Genomic DNA, 25541 nt, shown 5'->3' on the forward strand with positions numbered 1-25541 from the left:
TCTCCCATTATAGACATTTTAATTAGAAGCCACCTAACCTAAATTACCTTTCCCTAATCATAGATACAGTTACTCACTTAACTTTTGCAGTTTATAGGGCTCTTCATGTTTTCCTATGATTATTATTATAGAACTACTTTTCTCAGAATGTTGATCGAAGGAAAACAATATGGTAAAAGAAACAGAAAAAAATAGATAGATGTGTGTGTGTGTGTGTGTGTGTGTGTGTGTGTGTAAGAGAGAGAGAGAGAGAGAGAGAGAGAGAGAGAGAGAGAGACAGACAGACAGACAGATGGACAGATAGACCTCCTAAATTTAGTCACATGAATTGTTTCACCATGAACACTGACAACCTGAACTACAAGCTCTCTTCTAAATGGAGAACATGTTTCTCAGAAACTCTAAAGCTCCCATCATAATCCTATGTGCCCTAACTCTACTGAGTTTATTAAAGAGACCAAATAAATCGGTTGCTATCTTCAAGAACACTGACTTCACATTAGCATTTTCAGGTCTGCTCAGTGGGTTCTCCTTTAAAGGATAACTTTTTTATAAGGAAAGGATATTCAATCACATCATGTCTTGGCCTTTCAGCCATGAATTCTGAATTAAAACAAGGCCTTTGTTTTCTGTAATTTTGACTTCCAAGATGCTTAGAGATGCCTTCTTTGTGAGCATGGAAGTAATCATTATATGTTCATCACCAGAGTAAATATCCATGCCCCATGTGTCTTCCAGTTACCATTGATGTTCTGAATGTCCTTTAGTAGAAGATGTATCTTTCCTTCTGACTACAGTTAATGCTTATTAAATTTGGAATGATGTAAAGCTCACAAATTACTTGAAGTTAGATAACAGCATTCCCGAGTTCATGGGAAGAAGATGACAAAATACAAAATACACAAAATGAATTAAACTAGAAAGAATAAAATTTAAAAATCAATGGAAACAACATTGGATAAAGTCAGCTTGACAATATTTCATGTGAGGAATTGGGAAGACTGTGGATGTCATTTGTGCTGTGCAGTTAAGACTGCATTGAAAGCCACTGACATGAGGTAAACACCTCAGTAATTCAGTAATAATTAGTAGTAATAAGTAGTAATAAATAAGTAGTAATTCAGTAGTAATGAACTGGGTAGCCGTCATCCAGTTTCATTCAATGGCAAGTCACATGATGAATTTGATTAGATCTCTAGCCTCAGTAGTGCCACTGGGACAAGGATAGCTTGAGGACCAGTAGCCTGACCTTCATACTAAAAGGTTTGGAATTGCTGTCACTGGAAAAGCTAATAGAAGAGTAATTTCTTTATCAGTACTCACAATCCTGGTACCACAAATGGCCAGCATTTAGCCTGGAATGCATTGAACAGAATGAAATGCTGTAAATTGTGACTTTGCATATTATTGTATGAGCAATTTTCTGACTTATTTGTGGATATGTTTCATGACAGTTTTTCCATATGGGACAAATCATATGTAGACAGTTTAAAATATGCCATCTGCTGATGAAAGTAGATCATCCCAGTGTTGGTAAATGCAAATCCTTTGAGTTTGTGCAAGTTGATTTTGAAGTCCACACATGTGCTATGACGTAAATACTTGGGCTGTGGTGAGGAAGCATGGTATCTACACTGTTACCTTCCTCTGTTCTGTCAGAGAAACACAGGAGCAGAAGTGTTTCCTCTTGGGGAATCCAGGGAACTGTCAGTAGGATTCGGCAATGACATACCTAACCTTCATAATTTTTTCTATGACATGTCGGAATTTGTTGGCATCATTGATGTCATTGTTCACTAAAATGTGCACATGTAACTTTTAAACCCTTACTATTAGAGCAAATATTTTAAAGGTAATTTATTTTTTATGAGATTTAAACTATTCATTCCCTTCGGTAATCATAACCAGCAACTGGTGTCTTTGTGGTTTATTTTTCTATGTGACATGACCTTTTTATTGAAAAAGAAAATGTACCCTGAACCTTCTGAGGGTCAATCATTTAGAACCTTTCCAAAGGGGAACAGAGCAATCCTTGGGAAATATGCATGCATCTGCTCTATTCAGGAAATCTTGTTTGCCTTTTCAATTTCTTGAGAAATGAGCAATTATAACATGATCTTTAAGCATTACCTGCAAAAAATCTAACATTTTATTACATTTTCATCAGATAAATTTCTTCTCCATGTCAAGTTGTGGTTATAGATTAGAAACTTTTTATCCAGTGGGTAAAACTTTACGATGTTGATTCAAAATATATTTTAAGATTTGAGACTATTTAAGTACCTATAAAACAGTTGTATCCCATGCTTTAAATAGTGCATCTCAGCAAAGGTAACTCAAGTAACTCAGAGAGAGAGAGAGAGAGAGAGAGAGAGAGAGAGAGAGAGAGAGAGAGAGAGAGAGAGTCAGTAGGCAAAGACCTAGACCTTCTTGGTATTTATGCAGAAATCAAGGCAAGAAAACTTAATTTTCCCAGGACAACAATGAAGATGCTTGTAGGACATTAAGGACCAAGGCGTGTTACAGGCACATGTGATGGGAACTGAACACTGACCCTAGATCAGGCGTGTCTGCCTTTCACACACTTAATACTCTTAGAACCTGAGTGACCAGGCTACTTGGCCCAAGATGAATGCCTTTCAAGAGCAAACATGCTAAGGAGGATTTGATGCCAGAGCCGAAGGAGCACATCAGTACTGTCTGGTGAGACACAGTGTGTGCTCGTCGGAAGACTACAGTCCTCCAAGCCCCAACCACACTTTTATAGATTTACTAATTACGTACTCAGAAATGTTTCTTACTTCAGAGTTCTTTTATTTCTCCAAGGACTGCAACCTTTCTGAAAGTAGTGTGATATTAGGCTGATGCAATATCCTATTCTATCTCCTAACATCAAAAAAGACTATTTAGTCTGTCATATTTGACAGAGTTCACTTGTGTGGTTTGGCCACATGTCCATTCCAAGTGATGGGAAAAATATATTCTCACCATTCATACCCAGAGTCTTTAAAATAGTATCTTGACAGCAGTCCATCATAATCCATCAGTCCTCTAAAGCAGTAAGACAGCCTCATGCCTCTCTCATCCATTCTGCACATCTCTCTCTCTCTCTCTCTCTCTCTCTCTCTCTCTCTCTCTCTCTCTCTCTGTGTGTGTGTGTGTGTGTGTGTGTGTGTGTGTGTGTGTGTGTGTGCATGCCCATGTGCCTGTGTGGGTATACCTCTCTAGTCCTATCTGTTCACTCCTGGAGACTGCCTTTTTATATTGCTTTTAAAATCCAGACACCAGGGGCCAGAGAGATGGCTCAGCGGTTAAGAGCACTGACTGCTCTTCCAGAGGTCCTGAGTTCAATTCCCAGCAACCACATGGTGGCTCACAACCATCTGCAGTGGGATCAGATGCCTTCTTCTGGTGTGTCTGAAGATAGCTACAGTATGCTCATATTTATTAAATAAATAAATCTTAAAAACATCCAGACACCAGTGTAGAGACGCCTGGGTCTTCTTGTTGCAACTTTTACATAATCTGCTATTAATTGTCTTGAAGCCACTTCTTTTTCCTCAGTCTCCTCCAGTTTCATTGGCTCAGTGCTATCACTTCCTACCTTTTGAGAAAGCTAGCTTTCTTTGTTGGTTTGTTTCTTCCTCCCTCCCTCCCTCCCTCCCTCTCTCTCTCTCTCTGCCTGTCTGTCTGCCTGTTTTTCCTTCCTCCCTCTTTGTTTCTTGTAAAAGTAACTTTTATTCCCCTGTTAATTGTTTTTATTTTCCAAGGCTTACTGCCTCTGTCTGCTAACCTAGGCCGAGTCCTGGAAGCTTTTAGCTTCCGTACAATCTAATCTAGACCTAGAATGTTTTCAGCCTCTGAAACTTGCTGCGGAACAAGCTCACCCTTTCTAGTTCAACTCAGCAATTGTGGCTCAAACTCCTCTCCAAGCTGCCTGACTCCATCTAGCTTCTCTCCGTTTCTGAATTGCTCTGCTTGGTCTCACACTGGCTTTGCCAAGCTGTTCTAAACTTCTGGCTCCTTCTCATTCTCTGGATCATTCTGTCTTCACCTGTGTCTAGCTTGTTCTCTCTCTGGTCATGTTGGAAATATTTTATAGGTATAGACGCTAGTGCCACTAGGAGACACAATCTCCTAGCAAATTCCCTGATTCTCTGGCTCTTAGGTTCTTACCATCTTTCTGCCCCCTCTTCTACCAAGTTTCCTGAGCCTTAGGTGCAGGAGTGATTGAGTGGTTTGTAGATTGTACATTAAGACTGGGCTCCACAGCTCTGCATATTGATTGATTGTGGTTTCCTGCAGTGCTCTCCACATATTTCAAAGCGAGGTTGCCTTGATAAGGAGTGAAGGCTACACTTATCTGTGGGTTTAGGAACAAACATTTATATAGACTGTTGTTAAGAAGTATGCTGGTTTAATAAATTTGTGATTGTAGATTTCCTCCTAATAACTATGACTTTGCAAACACTGATTAGCCAAGCAGGTGACCAGTACCAGGCATGGCATCACTCAGTTCATTTAGAGAACAGTTGGCTGCTCCCACAGTTTGTGTGTCACTCCTGCACCCACAGACTTATCACGCTATGACGGCCATTGGTGTGGTTCATGAAGGTACTTCTTAGTGTGTTTTATATAGTAATACTTTTTAGTCTTTTACATCATTAATGATAGTATTAACATGAACAATATGAGCATTGAATTATTTTAAAGAGTTTGAGCTTCTCGTTTGTATATAGTGTTGGATTTACTGTGAAGTTAGTGGAAATTAACTAGCTCCCATGTCAAACCCATTTTATTTATGTCCTTAAAGTATACTCCTTAATATGTGGGGGAAAAAATCACTAAACACTGGTTTCGTTATTGGTGCAGGCATGTAGATCAGGAGATACACAGATACAAAATGTCATCTATTTGTATGTTTGTACATCTATCAAAAATAAAATTGAACCTAATAGGAAGACCCAAATTGTGCTGTTTCAACTTTTTAACATTTCTTGGTTCTTTACAAATTTCACATCATGCACCCCAATCCCACTTATCTCCCCCTTGTTTCCTACTCACCCTCCATCCTTGCAACCTCCCCACTAACAGAGAAAAAAATCTAGCTGTGGAACCTATAATGTGTCACAGTATGTCCCACAGTATACCTTTTGTTCACACATCTTTGCTTGAAAATATTCATTGTAATGACTTCTTGGTCTGGTACCAGGCCTCTGGCTTCTGCTACTTGCTTGATACTGGAACTTCACTGGGTCTCCTCTCAGACATCCTGTTGTTCCTCCGTGTCATGGATATCCTATAGTTTTGGATCTGTAGGGCCAGCCCATCCATGCATTCCAGCAGTTCATTGATAGGATAGATGTAGGGGTGGGTCAATTCAAAGCCCTGGACCTGGACCTGAAAGGTCTGAACTGGTCAGACTGCTGGCTTTCATGCTTTTCCGACCTCAGGGCTGGCTCATCAGCGAGCCCTCAACCAGACCAACTGCATCCTGCTGCCCAGGCAAGGTGCAGCACCTGTTCTCCCTATTGTTGCATCAGGTGAGAGACATGGCCAGTTCTTCCACTCTTATGACCCTAGAGCCAGTTCTCCTGCCTACCATAGAGGACAAGGGACAAGGGAGGGGATGTATCTCTCCTTTCTACAGATCACTGCCCAGCAGACAAAAGGTAGGACTGCCTAACCCATGCTCACACCTTCGAGGAAAGATCACTTGTGCTCCGGTCCACTATGGTCAGCTCTACTGTGCTGCCCAGGAGAGGCACAGGGCCTGCTCTCTGGAGTGCTGCAGCAGTGAGGAGCAGGGCCAGCTTTCATGGTCTCCTGCCTACCACAGGTGGTGATGGGTGAGAGGGGAGGAGGGCCAAATCTCCCATGCTTCCGTCCTCAGGGGAGCCAGGTCACTGGCAACTCCTGCAATGTGTGAGAACCTGTTCTCCAAGTACTACAGCTGGCTATGGGTGGGATCAGCTACTCTGCTTTCTTGCCTCCAGGGCCAGCTCTCCCACAATACCCAGGTGAGGGGTGGGGCCAGTTCTGCACAGCCGTCAGACATCAACATGTCCCCAGCTAGCAGCCTAGACCAGGGGTATCTGCCAGGACTTTGGTGGTAACAGACTCCTGCTGCTGCAGGGCCATGGATTCAGACATGGACCCTGATAGTAGCACAGGGAAAGACCCACCATGGTCCCAGTTGGCATCAGGCTGTTTGTCACTACCCACAAGTTTCCAGTTCTACCTCTCTTCACAGTACACACATTCTATGTCCTGCTTGTACACTATGGTCTAGAAAGGGATCATCTCAGGTGTGATCTGCCCCTCCCCTTGGGCCTGCATATCACCAGACTGGTGATCACCTCAGGCTAGCTTCCTGTCTGAGCCTCCTGGAACCAGACTGGTGGTTAGCTCTGGCTTGTTTTTTCAGGGACTATTAGGCTACTAATCATTCTGGTGTTCATAGGTCAGAACATTGAGGCGACATAGCCCCTCTCCTTTCTGCCACCTACTAATCATTCTGGTGTTCATAGGTCAGAACATTGAGGCGACATAGCCCCTCTCCTTTCTGCCACCTACTGACTCATATATGACACAGAATGGTTTTGTTTTCCTAAATGCACATTTAATTCCATGCACTAAAGTGAACAGATTTTAATTATACCATTTGGTATTTGGGAGATTCTGTCTTGCTTTATATGATAAGAGCTTATTCCTTGTAAGTGACAACTAGTACGGCTTTGTATGAATGTATGAATGCAATCTGTTGATACAGCTAGTGGCAGACGTTATTTCCATGTTCAAGATTTTTAAAAAGTGTTGTGCCTTTCTTTTTGGCTAACTCTTTAAAATGATATATAATTTACATTTTTTTGAAAAAATACACTTAATAGTACAATTGCTATCTTTAAATTTCTTATTACATTTTATTCATTTCTCTCTCTCTCTCTCGTGTGTGTGTGTGTGTGTGTGTGTGTGTGTGTGTGTGTGTCTGTGTGTGTGTGTGTGTGTGTGTGTGTTAGGACAACCTGTAGGTGTGTATTCTTTCCTATCATGTGGGTTTACGGTATTAAACTAAGGTCACTATGCTTGATGGCAAGTACTTTTGTCCACTGAGCGAGTTTTTGGTTCCTAAGTCTTTTACTAAACATTTTAAGAAAATTGTGCTAAGTACATAACACTCTAGTTTCTTCACACTCTTGCCAACTCTCTTTAGCTTTTCAGTGTAAGGCATTCCTGGAAGTAAATGATGTAACTGGAGTTTTAATTTTCTGTTCCCTGATGAATAATAAACCTAAGCATGTTTTGAGATGCTATTAAAAATTCGCACTTTTCTTATGATTTATCTACTCAAACCTTTTGTCATTTTAAAACTTGAATTGGATGCTTTTCTCATCTTGAGAATATTTATATTTCTCAGAATATATACATATATCTCAGAATATATATATATAAAATCAGAATATATATCTCAGAATATTTGCATGTATATCTCAGAATATATACATATATATCTCAGAATATATATAATCAGAATATATATCTCAGAATATATACATATATATCTCAGAATATATACATACATATCACAGAATATATATATATATATATATACATTCTATATTCTGGTTAAATTCATTTGTTAAACATATTTATTGTGAATATTTGTTTCCCATTCTGCATTTAATCTCCTGATAATACACAAATTTAGTAAAGTATAGTTTTTAATTTCAAGCTAGTGGATTTTTTTAATCCAATTGAAGAAGTCTGGCAATTCAGTGATGTAATGCTACTTATTTACTTCTAAAGGTTTTAGACCTCAACTTTCATATTCCTCCAATGTTATAAACACTGATTTTTAATCTTGTAATTTTTGGCACCTTGTGAAAAAAATAAAGCTAATCAGATATCCCATTTTCACCATTTTCCCTGCTAGATTCAATATTTATTGATGTTTCTTATACCACAGAGAGCTTAAATGTGTTAATTTTTTTAATACTTGCTTCTGTTTCTCTCTTAACCCAGCGAACTCCCAAATAATTGAGACTGGAGTATTTTATTTATTTACCAAGCTTTAAGGGCACAACAACTGAGCAGTATTAATCTATTTTAATCCTCTAAAATAGTCTACCTTCCAGCCAAAATCCTGGACATGTTTGCATTATATGACTTTTTCTGCTAGAGCTGTTTGAGCTGTTTTCTCATAGTGTCTCCTGCTCTCTCTCTGTCTCTCTCCCCCCCCTCTCTCTCTCTCTCTCTCTCTCTCTGTCTCTCTCTGTCTCTGCCTCTGTCTCTCTCTGTCTCTCTTTGTGTGTGTGTGTGAATCATCGGCTGATCAGCTTCTTTATTAACCAATCAGGGAATGATTGGGAAGCAATATTTTTCAAACAGATAGGAGGGTACAAAAATCATCATTTGATAATACAAGGATAATTTTTACACAGGGCACAACAACATTATACCTACATGAAAGTGCTCGATTTCCTATATTACCATAGTCATTGGATCTTGTTATGTTTTAGAAGAGTCTCCTCACTGTCTACCAAGCTATCATTTATCATCCTATTGACCGACTTTTGCCTCTCTGCTTAGCTAGGAATGATAGGTTCCTGCTTATAGGTGCTTTACAGTAAATTGTGTTCTTTTATTTGACCTTTGGATTGTTCCATATTTGCCCAGTGTGTTCCATTTTGGGTTACATATTTCTTTGTTTTAAAATAGGTTCATCATTTAAAACAATAACTTTGGTACGTTTTTGCTTCCTAAGACGAGTCAAGCTCATCTTAAACTTTTTCTCCCTCTGCTGTGCTCATCCATTCCTCCAAGATCCCTGGCTCCTTGGTTCGTTCTAAAGGTAAAAGTTTTGAAAAGTCTTCTGAATATCGAGTGTGCTCATTGCTTTTGGGAATAGTCTTAATTGAATGTTTTCCTTTAGTGGGTTGAGGCTGAATATGAATTTATACTAACCTTTCATCTTTATGAATTTTCTTATGAAATTATTTAAAAGGGTATATTCATTTCATGCCAATCTCATAAGACTCTTCTGTGCCTTCCTCCCTTTAATATTTATATTACATATTCACATGTGAGTACCTTTAAAATATTTTTCTCAAATTCTAACTTGGTTTATGATGTTTGTTTTGTTTATTTAATAAGGAGGCAATACAAAAGTAGAGTATTCTCATTGGTTAAAGTAAAATGTTCTCATAGATCTTTTTTTCTTAACTTCCACTTAGTCTTGATAATTTTATGTATATTTAAGATATGAGCCTAAGAAATTAGCATTGGTACAGCTTGAAACTAAACAGTATTTTATCCAGCTACTCACTAGCATCTGTTTTCTTTTCTGTGATCATGCATTGCATTTGCTCTCACTGTCTCCTCTTCTCCAATCTTTGGTAGATTCACATCTTTCCTTGTCTTTTATCATCTGCATAATTTGAACTGTGCTACTTGTTTGATATTTTCTAGTGACTGTATTAAGGTTGCAAGTCATAAAACTACAATAGCAATAGCGCATTCTCTTCAGTATCATGTAAGAGGGATATGGTAATGATGCCATATTATTTGTAATTATAATTTTCATCTTTTAATTAAAGTCATGTCTGACAGACTTCTTTAAAGTTACTGTTGCTTGGTTAAAAATAGAACGTGTGGAAGATGCATTAAGAGCTACAGGCAGATAGAGTGGAAACAGAACATTTGCATAGCTCTGTGGTTCTTGCCTACAGCAATTATAACTGTAGTGTTGGCATACTCATTTATTATTTCTATATATCACTATAGACATCTTTCTCTAATCCAGAACAGTTCCTTTCCTTCAGTGAAAGGTCTGATGGCTAAGGGTGTTCATTCCCTGTCTTGTTACTGATTTTGGCCATTGTCAATAGGAAAAAGACATTTAGGTATGTATATGAATACAAGACTCACACTCATTCTTTACTTTTTATAGATGTATATTGTAGCCTGTCTTTGGTCACTTTTAGGTTCTCCCCTTCTTCACGTGTTTCCTACCTTTTCAACTCCCTAAGAGTGGATAGGAGAGAAAAAAGAATAGAGGCATAAGTGGATGACATTATTGTTAGACTTCTTCATGCTGATTAGGGATGTCTAGTCTTGGGGGCAAGTTTGATCCTTACTGCAAAGATATCTAATTTCTTCTTGCTGTTTTTCTCTTTGCTCTTGACTACTTAACGGACCGCAACCAACAGCAACCAACAACCAACCGCAACCCACCACCACCTCTCAGATTCCTAGCATTTATATATCCTCTGGACAGTCCCCAGAATGCCAAATGTCACACTCTTGTAGAAAGTATCCGATGCTCTGGAATCACAGAACCCCGCATAGAGCAGGAAGCAAATCATGGTCAACTGCAGTGGACACTCTGAAGTAGCCCCACGTCATATATCTGGGACTCAAAACAAAACCTATTACTATACTATTTCTATGTTTTCAAAGAAACCAAAATTCTCACTGTAGTATATATAATAGTCCATGCTTGTGTGTCCAGCCCAGGGGAGAGCCTCTGGGCTTATTCTAGCTTTTATCATGTCTTTACTGGGAATTTTTTTCTCAGTCAGTGACAAGCACGGTTTCTTTAGCTCTAATGTATTTACACATTACCTACCATACATATAATTTCAGTAATGCTAAACAAAATTCTTAAGAAGAACAAATTTATCAGTGGAAGGATCGTTGTGTGGGCTTCTTTACCTCTGTAGCTTTACCACGGTTCAGGCAAAACACTATTTTTCAATGCTACCTGTCCTTCCTTTTAAATACATATTTCAGTATTTTGGTTTTGTATAATTCTAGCAGGCTATATGAATCAACCCTTTGTTGTATTTTTGAGTAATGTTTAACTATATGATCTACCACAGTTTGTTTGGCATTAAAATATTAATATGTCTACTTTTGGGGGAGCGCAGACGTTGCTGCATTACACCATAGGTTTATGAGAAACTGCCAAGTGCTTCCAAAGTGACCTTTGCATCCTGTCTTCACATTGCAGAGCCACAGTTTGCCCCTACCTCCTTGCAAAAAATTTCAATGACTGTTCTTTTCCCCCCACACTAATGGAGACAGAAGGTGAACATTTTTAATGGTTTTTATATTAAGTATTTTTTGTATACTCAGTGTATTTTCTTTATGAAAGATAAGATTTGCAACAATTTGCTCTTAGTCTACGGGTTCTCTTTAAATTTTTTAATTTCTTTATATAGATATATTTGTTGTTTATTGGAATATAATTTGGTCATATAAAACATCAGATGTGCCCTTAGCCAAGTTATAAAGGATAATTTTCTAGAATATGGATTTCGTATCACATTTGGAAAGCAGCACCTGATACATGGAATACAGGATGAATCACCCATTTCCCCCTCTACTATTTGGATAGTTTCATTTTTAAATTCATTTTTCATGCACTTTGAGTTTATTCTAGTATATCACATGAAGAATAGATCTATTATTATCATTTTCCAGATGGCTGAACAATTACTCAAACAGTACTTAAGAGTATATCTTGGCCCTAGCGGTTTGAGATGTCACCTTGATCATGTGCTACATTCCCAGAAGTTGTTGGCTCTATTTTGGGCCTCCTTATTCTGCCTCCTCTGTGTACCACACACCAAAACCCACACTGCTTTAGGTTAAAGGAGACACTGTATCATATTTAAATACCACAGAGAGCTAGATTTTCCCTAGATCTCTTTTTGCTGCTTATAAAGTTATTTATATATAATCATTTTATCACTTGAATATAGTTATCTGTTCATCTATCTTTGGAAAAAAAGCTTGTTATGGTTTTCACTTTAAGTCAATAATTAATTTTGAGAAATCTGAAATTTCAGTATTTAAGACTTTATAATTACAAGAATATTTAATTAATACTATTCCTCATGCATCTCTTTTAAAGCTTTCTAAATTAAAAATCATTTCATTACATGAGTATTTGTAATATATATTACAATTTATATACATATTAATATATTATAATTTCTGAGTATGTTTATTGTATTTTGAATCAAGTTTTCTCTTATATACTATCCTTATAAATTCTTATTATGTAAAGAATTTTTATCTTTGCATATAGGGTTTTATAATTGACCAATACTTTTTTATTTTTATAGTTTGCCATTGATTATCCAGACATTTTTGGATATATATTCAGGTCATTTACAAACATACTTTTATTTCATTTTTCATATCTAATTACATTGATTGACATCTACCATTCAATGTTAGTATAAGAATTTAAAGTATATTTGGTTTAACTGCCTTCTTCTTGGTTTTAATAAGACTATTATTAATGATTTTTTCTAAGAATGAATAAAGGTGTGTGTGTGTGCACGTGCATGCGTGCGTGCGTGCGTGTGTGTGTGTGTGCTCTGTATTTACCTACTCCTACTCCTATAAAGGTATTAGAAAAGAGTATTGTGTCTTGCGAAAGCCTTTTCACATCTAATTGAGTGTTTCATTTCATAGACTGCATTGTATCAGTTCTATATTCTACAGCTACAGTGTTCTTCTCTCCTGATGTCACCATTATTTTACTTATAGTTTTGTTATTTTATACCGAATTTATTCCCATGCCATGAGTTTTTGTTTCTTCGGTTTCTTCTGGGATATCTTTTTCTTCTGTGCATCTTCCTCTTCTGGCTTTGGATCAATTGTTCCTTCTCAGTGAGGAGCATCTCAGTGTGGCAGGGGGAGCTCACGTATGGGTTAATCCGGCCATGAGCGCTGTAGGTTCGTCGGCGCCATCTTAGGTGCCTGTTCACCTGGATGTGTTTGAGGATAGAGAATCCACGTCTAAACCCTTAAATTCAGCATTACTCTCTGCGTTTTTAAGCATGTGCAGCAAAATTCAGCACTTATTTTGGCCACCGTCCCTGTGTCCAGCCCCACTGTTTGGCCTGGGCGCACATACCGACTCCACCATTATACCACCACAATGGCACACTTTGCTTCTTTAAAGTGACATCCTTCAGATACTTGGTGGCTTTGCGGACATGCATACCCTTGATGGCCTGGGCAGTTTCCTGGGTGTTCTGAAAGTGAACACGAAGGTTTGAACCTCTTGACTCACATGATTTTGTGGGGATTTCTGGGTCAAGAGAGTAGCGACCCATCTTCACAGGTCACCTCTGGCCGCTCACAGGAAGAGTACTTTAGATCTTGTTTTTTAACAGTGGTCACAAGTTCTTTTCAATGTTTTGCATAGTCATTTTTCTGAACCATTGTCTCTTTGTCTAAGAGTTGTTATTAAATGACAACGAGGAAAATTCAGATTCTGTTGCCTCACTGAAGAATGCTAAATTCTATTCTACTAGGCAGTCATGCAGCTGCCATATCATCTTGATCTTCCACAAGCTTGGCTTCCGGTTTTTCTCCCAGCCAAGAACTATTTCTTCGTCACAGCCAAGGCTTTCATTTTTCCAGAATATAGATGTTTCACAAATTGAATGAGAGATTTACCCAGTCCCTCTGACTTCTAATGATGCTGCTGGAATTTTCCATCATCCTTTTGACTGTCTCTGTATATTTACATCTCTGTCTCTACCTCTCTCTTTCTCACTCACTTATAACATAACACGACAATATGCAGTTATGAATCATGCATTTCACCGCAATTTTATGCATATTCTTGAACTGTCCACTCTGAATGACTCTTCTTTGAGGTATTTGCTCCTAGACTTACAATGTTCCAGTGACTACAGATCTGAACCCGAGTCTTCACATTCTCCTAAGTTCAAGCCGCTCATCTGAAAGAATGGATGGCATCTTTAAAGAAATGGCCATGGACTTGTGGGCCTTCTTCCATAGATGAAGCCTTTCCCCTTCATGTTTACTACTAATCACTTGCCAAAGCCTCCAAACATGGGCCAAGAACTGTCCTTGGAACATTTAGAGTTATGGTGGGAAGTTTAGTGTTGCTCAAATGACTCTGCTTGAATCCAGAGGGCAAGAACTGAGGTGGATGTGAATGGAATTAATTCCAACGCTACTGGCATTGGAGAGTTTTGGTGACTGTATAATTTGACTGTTTTGAGCAGAATGGTCAGGAGTTGCTGGCCTGACCACAATCTCTCAGACTCCTGTGGTGGCTTCCTTGTCTTGGGTGAGCTTTTCAGCTGTACATGTGCTATATACACAGCTAGAGGCAAACAAGCACCTTCTCTTTTCATTTCTAAAGGGATGGAGGACACTTGATATTGCGACCCTACACTAGCTTCTAAATATTGCATTCAACTTGGTAGGAAACTTTGCCTTTAACAAGAATGTAAGATAGTCTTTATATTCAAAAATTGCACATTTGAAATATATGTGGTAAATCTGTAAGAGAGCACTTGTTTTAGAAAGGGTTATGTGCTTGAGCTCCAGATGACGCAGCCCACTGGCCGCAGAGACAAGAAGGCAGACTTTTTGAGGATTTATTTCTTATATTATTTCAGAAGGAAGAGGCAACCTTAGTTGTGTCAGTTGTCTTTAGCAGTGTTCCCCATCAGAGTGCTGAGATACCGTCATCTGCAGCTCCGTCGAGTTATAAAATGTTAAGTGTGAGTCACCAAATAGGGAGATCACAAAGGCACCTTCTATTTCGAGGGAACTCAGTGTATGAGAATTTAACTACTAGTTGTTAACTTCAAAGGTGACTACCCAACTTGAGAGGCATTGTCCCCTTAATGCCAGCTCTGTTTAACAGGTTTTCAGATATATTGAAATAAAATGTAACCTAGAATAATTTGATTTTCCTATTTTCTATCCAGGGTATTAGAGAAGGACCTGGATTTGTGATATGTAATATGTGTAATAATTAGTCTCTTGTAAATAGAAAATCTTGTCCAGGAGAAGAAATGACTTGATGTCCTCACTGAGTAAGGGCCGTGCTTCAAGCCTGCAATATACAGTCGTATTCCTATTAGGTTTGGCCATAGTTGTTATGTGCAGGCTTTCGGTAATTCAGGATTTTCTCAGTAAGCCCAAGTCGGTTTCACTCCACGTGTCAGTTAAAATTGCATCAGCGAATGCATTCTTAAATGTGGGCCTAAATTGAATCATAGGTTATCACCAGTCACTGATACTTTATTGAGTGATATTTTAAGAAACTCACTATTAGCATATAAACACTAAATCAGGAATTGGCATAAATAGCTATAAGGGAAACGATAATAAAAGCCAACCCGGTGTCAAGCTTAAAGCTAATTCTTGTAGAAATATAGAAGAAATAATATTTAAGAGAATTGAAGAAATAAAGTTAAAGACTGTCTAATTGGATTTGGTAACCGCAAGGGGTTAGCAAAGGATGAGGCAATTTGGGGGGAAAAGAATGGTTGTTGAATAAGAAATGGGATAGCAAAGCGAAAAATACAATTTGAGATAAAGGATTAGAGTTTAGGGATGTAGTCGAGCATAGAAATGGCTATTCGGGATTCACTCTCATGGAAGTGATAAATGGAGCGTTCAGAGTGTATAAGGCACGCTCGCCATCATCAGCAATGGCGCAGATGATGCTGTGGTAATTCTGTGCCACAAATTTATAGAAACATTCGTCTTAGAATATTTCAGTGTGACATATTCCAGAGTGGCTTTCTGTATTAGAAGTTGGCCTTTTTTCCTAAGCGGTTTCCACCTCATGTATATTAACCAGAGTGTAGCCTTTGAAATGTCAAAAAGCAAAAGAATTCTTGGGTTTTTCTGTACTGTGTGCTTATTATTATTCTGGAGAAACACACCAAAAGGATGTGACACAGGTTTAATATGAGACCTTAATTGATTCAGTCTCCAGTGATTTGTCCAAGTAGTTAAACAGTTTGTTTTTTGTTATTATTATTAATCATTCCATTCATTTACATCTCAAATGATATCCCCCTTCCTGTTTATCCCCCTCCCTCATCTGCCCTCTCTCCCATCCCCTTTGCTTCTTTGAGGGTTTTCCCCCATCCACCCACCCTCTCCTGCCCCACCACTCCAGCATGCCCTTACACTGGGGCATAAAACCTCCACACTAACAAGGGCCTCCCCTCCCAGTGATGTCAGACAAGGCCATCCTCTGCTACATATGTATCTGGAGCCATGGATCCTTCCCTGTACACTCCTTGGTTGGTGGTCTAGTCCCTGGGAGCACTGGATGGTCCTGGCAACTGACATTGTTCTTCCTATGGGGTTGCAATCCCTCTCCACTCCTCAGTCCTTCCCCCAGCTCCTTAAAAAAAATCAGTTGTTATGTTTAGGACACAAACTTCTTATCTTTCAATATGCAGCTATTTTTTGATTGATGCATTGCAAATCAGAGGAATAAAAAATTTTAAGTTTGTAAGAAGAGTATTTTTCACCTTCTATGTAAGGTAACTTTGACCAATACTTATGGTGTTTCCCTTCTTAGTTTGCCAATGTGAATCCGAAAATAATTCCCAAGTTCTCATAGGTAAGGAGTCATCCCACCCATGAGTAGTTTGCTAGAAAGTTCCATTTCTCAAATGTAAGCTACGGTCGGCCTATGGCAGTTTCAAGTTATTTGCAAACCTTATGTCCATGCATTGGATGGAAGTGAGGCGGTTACTGGGGCAGATGCTGTTGTGAGCTGCTCTCAAGCTAAACTGCTCACCACTGAGCTGCATTTTCACAGCACTGACATTTGTCACTTCCTAGTGAGTTCTGACAGGCTCCCTATGAGGAGAGCATCAACTCTTTTCCAAACCCAACCTTGTCCAGTCCCCTTAGGTTTCTATTCTTTGCTGTGGTTCTATGTGTAGCTGAGTTTGCAATCTGTTTACTTCCACCACCACTAGAAATATTTGTTTCAAAGTTCCAAATTCTTGCCTTCCATACCCTATGGAAGAAGCTGAGGTGGAGGGCAACTCCATAGGAAAACCAGCAGTCTCAACTAACCCACACCCCTGAGATCTCTCTGAACCAGGCAGCAGACATGAACTGGTCCAAGGCCCCTGACACATATAGCAGAGGACTGCCTGGTCTGGCCTCAGTGGGGGAAGATACACCTAACCCTCAAGAGACATGAGGCCCCAGGGAGTGGGGAGGCCTGGCAAGGGTGGGGATACATTCTCTAGTCTTTAGGATGCCTATAGTTTTGTTCCTGATTCTCTGAGGAGAAATCAGAACTCTATTCTGTGTTCTTTCTACTATAAAACAACAGGAATCTAATTCCTTGCTATCAGGAAAGCATTGGAAGGCATAAATACTCATTCAGAGACACCGTGGTCAGCAGCAGCATAGTAACCAGTAGAGAGCTGGTTATCCAATAAACATACTCATTATCCTTCATTTCATGTAAATAAGCAGCTTAAGAATTTGAATTTTAGCATTGCCGCTTACTAGCGCATCTATACAATGATCACACAAATGTTTTCCTCTCCCTAAAGCAGGTCTCCCAAAAACCAAGACTGTTTTTGTTAACCTAATTGCATTTCTTTGTGCTCTTGAAAGTGATTGAACTGTGCGACCATTTAACACCTCAAGTTAGTTTACAGGGAGTTCAGATCCCCGGGCAGTGAGTGTATCATCTGACAGACATGAGCTACCTACAGAGGCAGCAAGCCCAGGCTTGCGGAGGATGATGGTTTTGGGTGCTGTGTTGGGAACATGATCCAGCTGGTACCAGACTGAAGTTTCTAGTGTGTTGTCTTTTTCCATTGTCTTGCTAAATTTAGCCACCTTCTCCTCTCACGGATTTTCTAATCTGTCAAGTTACATCCCACAGTTTCTCCAAAACCGAAGATGTTACTTCTAAGGGATTTTCTGTATTTTACTTCTATGGAGGTTTACGTGGACTAGTGTTTGAGTTGCTGGGTGCTCTTTACCCATCAGGTCAATGAGAATGATCCCTTAATAGCATCAGGGAACCACAAAAACACAATTTCATCCTGTAATAGGGAAACAGTACCCCCGAATTTTGTGACAATGTACATAACTCCTTTTAGAAGATCCTATAAAAATCAAGAGTTTTCAGGGTTGACCCAGGGAGTTAAGGTGTCTTGGCTCATCTTCATCATTGCAACTGTCTTATTTACCCCTGACCATGGCTTTACCCCTTCTTCTCAGTCATCCTTTCTTTGCCCAATTTATCTAACTTGTAAGGTACATAAATTAAGGGGGTCCATAAGTGACCCCTTTGATGCTGTTGCTGAATCCTGAAGGCTTGCCCCAGCTTTATGACGTTGAGATATTCCATACTCAATTCTCCTTGATGAATTAAAATATCAAGGAATCACTGGATAATTAAAACCGTCTTAGTCTGATATCCGCTGAATACCTGGTGTTGCATTAGATAGACTGCAAATTACAGACAATTACATTGTCTAATCATTTCTCTCTGGGTGCTAATTTCAGTTACAAAATAAACACAAAATGAAAATGAATCACTGAGATGGTTGGTAATTAAATAGAACCACACTGATGCCATGGGGCTGTTGCTATTCTGTGTGCTTGTACGCTACAAAGCTGACCAATTCAGTTCACTCTTCCTTCATGAGTGCCACTGTATAACTGCATATATTCCACAGTCTCCAAGTTATTGATACGAAGTGTCTCCCAAGGCTCATATGTTTGAATCTTCAATGCTATGCTAGTGGAGATGCTGGGGGATCTTTTGCGTGTTTAGGCCTAGCTGGAAGAAGTGGGTCACTAAACTGCAGGCCTTCAGGTTTAAGGTCTGGTTTTGGCTCCCCCTTGATCTGTCTGCTGTAATCTTGATAATAATGTGTTAACTTGATCTTCCTGTTACCACAGTGGCAAGCCACTCCTGCATCCCTCCCTCCTCTGCTGTGATGTATTGTACCTTCTCAAACTGTAAACCAAATTAAACTGCATTTCCCCTAAGCTGGTTCTTAGAGAGTATTCGTTCTGAATGACGAGGAAAATCAATGCACATAGATAATGAGAATCTTAATACTCTGTTTTTCTCAAATATACACAATGCATATAAAGTTTATAGATAACTTTATACATTAGGCACTATAAAATATTAGCAACCATTGACAAAATAATGTAACTTAGTAAATCATAATAAAAGTAAGATAAGTGTGATCTTTATTTTAAAATACTGATTCAACCACAGGGAGTTGAAACTGGATGATGGGGACTATTATAGTATCAGGTTTTTTGTTGCTTGGCCCCACTCATTTTTTTCACTGTGACAGTTCTAGTGTCACCTCTTGTCTTAGAGTTTCTATTGCTGTGAAGAGAAACCATGACCAAGGCAATTCTTATACAGGAAAACATTTAGTTGGGGCTGGCTTACAGATTCAGAGGTTCAGTTCATTATCAAGGAGGGAGCATGGCAGCATCTAGGCAGGCATGGCACTGGAGGAGCTGAGAGTTCTAGATCTTTTTCTGAAGGCAAAGAGCAGAAGACTTTTTTCAAGCAGCTAGCAGGAAGGTCTCACAGCCCAGCCACACAGAAAAACACTTCTTCCAACAAGGCCACACCTACTCCAACAAGGAGAGTCAAACCACCACACCTCTCTTCTAAAGAAAAAGAAAACAAGCTCAGAAGTCAAGTTCCTAATAACACAATTGAGTCTTCAGTCACTATTGCTTATTATATTTCACTAATATTAAGGTTGTCAATATGTGTAGGAAATACCCTGGTCCTTTGGTCATGGGTATATAAATGTGTTTCTGCAATGGCATTGAAGATATCAGTTAAAAAAAGTTAGACCCATAATGCAATACAAGGCAATAAAAAGAACGAAGCAGTTAAATGATCATTTGTGTTTCAAAAGCAACATGGTACATGTCACCATAAATATATTTTCTTACAAATTGTATTGCTTTTAATTTATTGTTGCATTATGATAGGATGTGTAATTGTGCTAAAAACTACCAAATGATTTGTGCGAAGCACAGCATGAGGGACAGATCTTAGAATAGATTCAGAATTTCAGGCCCCTGGCCTTTGTTTGATTTCTTCAGAATTAAAGAAAGGGAGAGAGAAACTTGTTTGTGCTGTCTGAATATATTCCTTAATAATAATTTAAATTTAATACTTTTAAAATCTATAACAATGCTTTCCTAAGGAGTGTTGAACAAGAATTTAATGTGAACTGTTTGTATATAGATAGTTGAATTGTATTTATTATTTTTAATTTTCATGCTATTTTAAATGTCTTTAATTAGTCAGTCATAATCTGCTCCAATAACACCTGTGGAATAACTTGAGTGTGCTTGCATAGCATGTTGTGGCGGTCATTAGTAACAGTGACGGTGGCCTGTAGATCTTGGATCTTAGTTTATTAGTTCTAACATTTGTCTCCTGGGCCAGAGCTTCAGAAAGCATGCTTCATTCATGTGCTAGCCTCTAATTCAATCTTCATAACTGTCCTGGAGAAGAAGGAAGTTGAGGAGAGGATGAAGAAGTCTAGAGGGTCACAGAACGATGCATGGTGATTAAAGGAGGACAGGGGATGATCAACCTGGATAAGCTGCATTTCCTGGGTTACAGCAAATGTTAAAGAGGAGCCAGAGACTCCTCAGGGTTGCTTGGTGATCCTCTCTTCGTTCCCTCTGAAGGCTCATCTCCTGTCACTTTAACCAATGCTGTATGTCATCGTTCTGTGTCTCTCTGATGGCCAGGGTCAGTCTATCTGTCAATCCAGCCCATCAGAGCTGTGCAGTGGTCATCTCAGCTTTAGGGTAGGCCATTAACACACCCAGTGGGTGACTCATGGCTAGCATGCATGATGACATCCCTCTTATTCCCTTTTGGAAATAGGCAAGGTGTAATAATTAATACATCACAGGAGATTTTAAAACATTGATAGGGGCTCTCAAGACGAAGTTGGGAGTCACAGATTGCTTCTGAAGCAAAGCTGCTTTCTGAAAGAAAGGCTCAGGAGGCTGAGGAATACAAAGTTCCGAGGGCACCCAAGAAAGGCATGAGTTTTGTTCTTGACTTTCAGATTACTTAAACTTTCCAAAAGACCAACATTTTCTGGGTACTTTTAGGGTTAAAAATAGAGATGATTTGTGTTCCATTGCTCCATTGTTCACAGTGATAATTCTGTGGTTTGTACTTATTTACGATCTTTCGTCTTAAAGGCACTCATGTGGCATATTGAACATATAAACCCATTGTAGATTCCTGAAAAACCACTATATCCTTTCTTAATAGACTTAACTGGGAACTATAGGGCTCAGATGACCAGGCTACTCTGGGATAATGTTTCTTAGACATTTACACAAATGCTAGCACAAAGGCATTGGCTAAATGTTCAGTGTTTTCTACTGTGATGTTTTCTTGGTTGGTTAGTTTCTGAACATTGTCTTAGTTTGATATAAAATATTTACTATCTTTTTAATAGAAACAAAGAGAATAGGTCATTAATCCTAAGAAGGTAGATTGTGTGGCTCAAAGAGATTGGAGATATTACATACCTCCAAATACAAGCCTTCCAACTTTTATAAGGCATAGCCTATTTATTAGTCTGGATTTCCAACTGGAAAGAATTTTCTAGAAGTTAGGCCATGCAAATAGCACACATGATAGGTCATCTAAAAACTGTCTTAATTTTGTCTTGACCATTGGGCTATTATCAATGTGTATTTGACACAGGAGTAAAGTGTTACTAACCTTGGGTCTCATCTGGGTCAGAGGAAGGTCTTAGAGAGGACCTTTTCATCACTAAGGCATTGGAGTTATGATGTCGAGAATTCTTTTGGACCCAGGAAAGCTCCAGGTGGCTCCTAATCCCCTTGTGTCTTAGTTAGAGTTCTATTGCTGTAAAGAGACACCATGGCCACGACAACTCTTATAACGGACATTTAATTGGGACCAGCTTATTGCTTTAGAGGTTTCGTCTATAATTGTCGTGGCAGGAATCCTGCAGACATGGCGCTGAAAAAGGAGAATTCTACATCTGTATCCAAAGACAGCAGGCAGAGAACTAGCTTGAGCCTCTGAGACCTTAAGATCTCCAAACCCAGTGAACACACTTCCTCCAACAATGCTCCAACAAGGCCACACCTCCTAATAGTGCCACTTCCTATGGACCAAGTATTCAAACACAAGTCTATAGGAGTCATTCCTACCCAAATCACCACACCTTTATCTTCCCTACCATTGAAGAAGATTCTAGGCCTCTTTTAAAAGTATCAGGGAAAGTAACTGTCTATCAGTGAAAGAAAATATTGCATAATCAAAACAGCAATAATCTACATAGTACAACTAGCCAACTGCTCAGTCATTTGAAAACAATCAAATCCCTCATAGTAAAATGGAAGTATTCTATGCAATGGTCTATAATTTATTTCTCAGACTCTCATGATTTTTGGTTTCCTCTGAACTATTCTCAAGGCATTGATATGGCTCTTAGAACTAAGCATAAGTTTTAGGTCATAAAAGTGCAACAATTTCTTAGTTTCTCACTATATAAGATCTTCACCACAGTCTCCAAACACTGGACCAACAATGAGATGGACTCAGTTCCTACATTTAAAGTTGTCTAGCATGTGAAGTCAAGTTGCTTTGTTTCTCGTGGGTACAAATGTTACAGAAGGGAATGTTGTGTTCATTGCAATGATTTTGGTGTTACTGGAATCCACTCTTGAGATGGAATTTCTGGTATAGTGAAACATCTTCTGAGGGACAGTTCTAGATTATACACAGCTACCACACAGCCATATAAAATTTCCAGGTGAGGACCATTAATGCTTAGTGACATAGTTATCATAGGAGAAGTATAATAGAAAAATCATTATCACTGTATTTAGAATTTAACAAATTGTGTAATAAATCTATCATCTGTCTCTGCCTCTATCTCTGCCCCATCTCTCTGTCTCTGTCTGTCTCTGTCTCTGTCTCTCTCTCTCTCTCTCTGTGGATGAATATGAATACATGTTTGTACATGTAGGAAGAGAAATATGTTGTCAATATATTTGAGAAAAAAACAGAAAAGATTTAAAGACTAATGTATTTCCCTGAGTATATTTCATTCCCCAGAGATTCTCATTCTCTACAATTTTATATATGACAGGCAGTTTTTCTATGCATCCTAATCTTTCTTGCCTCTGAGTAAAAGTGGATTTATAATTAAAAATCTGTGTCCCTAGACTTGACCCCTGGGCCTCAACTGTCCCCACCTGTGAAAGGGGGTAGTGCTATCTTTACAAGGTACATGTGAGGATTTCATTGAACAAGTGTGTGAGAAAATGTTACATACTATATCCTTTGTCAGAGAAGACATACAATAATAAGCCACAGGTGTCTAAAGACATGTCAGTCCCTTTCTTGTTTTATGCATTGGCTCAATACATAGAATTTGGCTTCTATTAAGTTGATCCTCTTTCACAGTTATGTGGCCATCTGTTTTAATATTTTCTGTTAGAGAAGATCTACAGATTGGTTCTAGTTGCAAACAACATTGAAAAATTTCAGCTGCTTTTTCAAGAGTCTCTCATTTTTTAAAGCTATTTTCACTTATATAATTTTCAAAGATTTTTCCTAGTTATTACAATAGTGCATATGCAGGCCTAACAGCAAGAAATGTATCTGTAGATTAAGACCTAAGGCTGGTGAGCACATTCTGTCTTCAAAGTATCAAGTGAATGTACTCCACAAGAAAGAGAAAGTCCACTATTTCCACCTGGTCCTGAGCAGTGGGCTTTAAGTGAACCTTTGTACCGTGTTGTAGATAAGGCAGCTTTGGTGTGACCCTGCCCATTGGGCTAGCATAAGCCAAGGCGATTTAGAGTAAGCCTCTGATGCAAGTCACTTGGGAGATCAAGAAGCAAAGTTCAGTAAGACCTAGGGCTCTTCGGGAATAAGGCTGTGTATTCTTCCCTCCATTAGCCCTTTGTTTCCTCTCTTTCTCCTGTGACTCCCTTCCCCTTCTCTCTTACTCTTTCTTCTTTCCCTCACGTCCTATTCCCTCCTCCCTTACCCTCCTTTCCTCTCCATCCCCTTTCCTGCCTTCCTTCCTCCCTTTCTTTATCCTCCTATTTTAATCCTCTTGGTTTCCCTCACATTATCTTCTCTCTGACTTTGATGTGTCAGCTTTGTTTCATATTCTTACCCAATGTCTATCAATTGCTTATATTGACTATGATTGATCAGCAGCTTTTCTAAGTCTCTCAGACTCTAATCTTTTTATTTCTAATACCTATAACCACCTAACTATAATCTTGTGGGTTTGGTTTGAATTCTCAAGACAGTCACATGTATTCTGTTGGTGGATGGGGATGGCGTCAGCTATCCATTCCTGACCCATTGGCAGTTTTGTTGGGAAAGGGGCTTGTAATCACTGTATCTCTACAGTATATAATATCTACCCAATGGCAAAAGTGCCTAACATTCAAATAAATATCCTCATCTGAAAAAAAAAAAGAAGATGACAATTCCTTCACAGAACAATAGAGAGAGAACACATAAAATAACATACATGAGGTCATAGGATAGTGTGGCAAGAAAGTGAAGTGGGAAGGGGTCTTCTGATTTGGAGAGATTGGATACATTTAGCAACTGGTACTTCTGAGGGTAAAACTGCTTCTTATTGAAATCCAGTCTGACAAAGGTGACTCTTACCCCAAACATGTCGTTGGCCAGAAGGTTTGATGAACAGAAACCACCAGGTTTAAGTTATTAGAAAACAAAACCAGGCCAAAGGAATGTGAACTGTACTGGAGAGAAGATGGAGCTGTTTTATCTTCCCAAATGTTGAGCTATTTAATATATTGGTGGATCTTGACATTTACAATGTATCACCTTTTTATTACAAAGGGCAAAATGGCTTAGAAATATTGCAAAGAGGTGAAAGTGGCTCATCTTTTGTGAGCAAACACAATCTAGAGCTGATCTCTTACCTTTGACTCATTATCACCTGAACTACTGTTTGATCCAGCCAGTGCAATAAAATTAAAATGATTTCAAGAAGAACAAAACAAAATAGAAGGCAGCATTCACCTTGCAAATGCGGTCTGAGGGAGGATTATTTAAATGTGCATCCATCGTATCACATCAAAAACAGTTCTTTTTCACACAATGTTCTTTTTTGTAAGGTTCCAGACTAAACTTTTATTCAGTGTGGCTTATTTTCAATGGTCTCTATTGACACCTCAAGATATAAATTGGAAAGGGCCTAGTGACTCATTCTTCTCCTGTAATGTTGTTCCTGAAACAAGATTTGACATTTTCATCCTAACCTCCCCACTCACACAGCACATCCTGGCGCAGTCTAACTTAGTTGTTACCTAAGGCAATATGAGTGTTAATGCCATTTTTGGTGTAAAACATCAGGTTGTAAACTACCTATGGACATACTTAATGAGTTTTAACTTAAGAGCATTTTCTGATGTCTTCTAAGAACACATTTAATACCTCTAATTTTTTTATCATCATTTGTTGGTTGGGACACTTGAGAAATCTACCATTGAATTATCTTCTAACTCTTCAATCTAATGTTCAAAAGGCAGAGCCATGACATCAGTCTGGATTTGCAAGATAACGTATGTGGAAATAAATAGTTGATTTTAATAATTAAGATTTGCAGAAACTTGAGAGTCTAAGAAGCATGTGATAGAATATC

General features: G+C 38.8%; 1 protein-coding gene and 1 pseudogene across 1 annotated transcript in view; one reads left to right on the top strand and one right to left on the bottom strand.

The window, feature by feature from the left end:
* Trpm3 (transient receptor potential cation channel subfamily M member 3) overlaps positions 1 to 25541 on the top strand; it is an 851352-nt gene that overhangs the window by 92774 nt on the left and 733037 nt on the right.
* LOC116895070 lies at positions 6430 to 6517 on the bottom strand (annotated as a pseudogene).

This window comes from Rattus rattus, chromosome 2, assembly GCF_011064425.1.
Source record: "Rattus rattus isolate New Zealand chromosome 2, Rrattus_CSIRO_v1, whole genome shotgun sequence".
In the NCBI taxonomy this organism is placed as follows: Eukaryota; Metazoa; Chordata; class Mammalia; order Rodentia; family Muridae; genus Rattus; species Rattus rattus.